The sequence below is a fragment of the Macrotis lagotis genome, chromosome 8 (assembly GCF_037893015.1).
Source record: "Macrotis lagotis isolate mMagLag1 chromosome 8, bilby.v1.9.chrom.fasta, whole genome shotgun sequence".
NCBI classification, from domain to species: Eukaryota; Metazoa; Chordata; class Mammalia; order Peramelemorphia; family Peramelidae; genus Macrotis; species Macrotis lagotis.
In genome coordinates, this window is record NC_133665.1 from 73,568,484 (window position 1) to 73,571,456 (window position 2,973).

The window sequence follows — 2,973 nt, forward strand, 5'->3', positions numbered from 1 at the left end:
TTTGTCTGAAATAATATGGAATTCAGTATTTCCAATAATCACACAATATCCAGGTCATTAATCTATTAGAATCCAAAATATATCAGAAATGAAAAATGTTTTCCACATACCTAAGAAGCATTTATGATTCTTAATGTGAGAATTGTTTCTTGCTAATAGCGATAAGTTATAGAATTCTCTACTTCTTGTACCCAACTTTTGCATAGTTCTAGACTATTTTTCCTAATCCTTTGCAATTTTATAACACCTATCTGTTTCTTCCATTTTTGCCCTCTGTCCTAAACAAAACACATATGATCTAAAACTTCCACATGAGAGATCTTCATCTTATTAAATTTGCTTAGATAATATGTAGTATTGTAAATTGTACATATATATGTATACATATATATAGAGAGAGAAGTAGTATTGTTAATTTTCAAAACCTTTTAGTTTTATCTCAATTTTAATTGTTATAGGCATTTGTTGACATTGTTGGATAGCAGTGTGATATGTTCAATAGAGAGTTATATTTGCAGCCAAGAAGTTCTGAATTCAAACTCTAGTTCTAAAAGACACTAGCTAAGAAGACCTGGGCAAGTCACTTAAAAATTCAGATCCTTAGGCAAGGTTCTTTTTTTAAAAGTTTCATTTATTTAAGATAATAGGGTTAAGTGACTTGCCCAAGGTCACACAGCTAGGCAATTATTAAGTTTCCAAGAACAGATTTTAACTCAGGTCCTCCTGACTACAGGGCCACTGCTCTATCCACTGCACTACCTAAGTTGCCTTGAAGTAAAGTTTCTTTTTTTAATCCTCATTAATTTCCACATGCATATTTTTAAGTTATGAAATTTCCCTCCCCACTTCCTTCCTACCTCCCCCTCAGTAGGGAACAGTCAGGTTAGCATTTTACATACATATTTTGTTAAACATAATTACAAATTAGTAAATTTTGGCATGAGGAATTAGGATTAGGGGAAAGAGATAAGAGATATTTTTTGGTAAGGCAATGGGATTAAGTGGCTTGCCCAAGGCCACACAGCTAGATAATTATTAATTGTGGATAATTATTAAGTGTGGATTTGAACTCAGGTACTCCTGACTCCAGGGTCAGTGCTCTATTCACTGCGCCACCTAGCCATCCCAATAAGAGATACTTTTTTAAATAAAGTGTTCCTCAGATTCAGTAGGGTTTTTTCCCCCTGTATGTTTGTTTTGTTTTATTTTTCTTTTTTCTGGTTGGGAATAATATAGTCCATAAACAGTCTAATACAGCTGTCCAAACTCTGGACTGTCGAAAGTTGCTTCCATCAAGGTTGTTCATCTCATAATGTTGTTGATGTGTACATTATTCGCTTGACCCTACTCCCTTTGCTCAGCATCAGATCCCATAAGTCATTCCGTGCTTCTCTAGATTCCAATTATGGTTTCTTATAGAACAATAATATTCCACAGTATTAATGTATCATAACTTGTTTAGTCATTCCCAAATTGATGGGTATCCCCTCAATTTCCAATTCTTTGCCACTACAAAAAGAGTTGCTATGAATATTTTGGAACATGTAGGACTTTTCCTGTTTTTTTCAACTTCATCTGGATATAGTCCTCCCAGGCAAGATTCTAAGAATATAAATTTTGGAGAAGATGCCAATCTACAATAATAGATACAGTTTTCTTTTCCAGGAATTGCCTATATAAATGAAATAACAAGTCTGTCCTAACTGTTAGTTATAACACATATCTTTCTGTTTTGTTTCCTTTACTTTTCATGCAAACTATCCAATTTTTCAAATTTGATACAATAAAATCATATTCCATTTCATTTTTATATATCATGATTTCTTTAGTCATTCTTAATCAAAATGTATCCATCTTCTTCCACTTTCTTGCTACTACAAAAAGTGCAGCTGTGAATATTGTGGTTTATGTGAGACCTTTCTTTCTTCAATTGGCAACCTATCCAGGCTAGTGCAAATTCAAGTAGATAGGGAACTACAATATAAGAATTATTAATATATTTAAGGAATAAATTGCACAACCTAAAATTTTAAATCACATGTAGATCTTAATTTTTGCCTTTTCCAAGTAAAGTGTTTTGAGGGATAAACTTTCTGAAGTAGAAATTAATGTACAAACAATTCCTGTGTCTACAAAATGTATAGAAAATGGTATCAGATGTGTGATCAGTATACAATACTCACAGTGTGCCAAAAACAATATTTTTTAGAAATCATAAATCAGGAAAATGTCCATCAAAATGAGAACTAAATATATTATGGATAATATGTGGCTAATGGATAGTGACTAATGTAGCATCTTATCCAGGTACCCACTGCTGAGAAATGAGTATTTACTTAGTCCACCAAATAACAAATAGCTCAGTTTTGGAAGATTTTTCTCTCACTACATTCACTTGCTATTTAGATTACACTGGTAGCTACTTGAAAAAAAAATCATCTTGACAAGATATTGGAGTAAATGTCAAGTAAATTGTTTAGCAGTTTAAATATCTTGAAAAATGGTGCTTGACACTATCCAAGAGAAAATGAGCAATCATATCCACACCAGTACCTGAAAATGTTGGTAAATGTTTGGTACCCAAAGAAATTACCCATGAAATGAATGCTTGGGGCTTCACTCATCAGAATTCAGCTCCACTGGCATGTATTGCATGAGAATCCTCATATAGAAATAAAAGAATTTAAAGAGAACAGCAATGTTGTTATATGCAGGTAATTTTCTCTTTACTGGATATTGTTTCTGGACTTATGATACCCATAGGCAACTCTAAAGTCAAGGTGACACTATCAGTCAACATAGGTAAAATCTCTAATAAGAAAATGTATCCATTCTAGTTTTAAATAAATGAGCTAAATGAAAAGATAGAATTGATTGCATTTGTTTGGGCATTGGGAGAGCACAAATTAAGAAAAAATTTGGATTGTATTTATTATAGATCAATTGTATATATTTTTCATTTGTCAATATTTT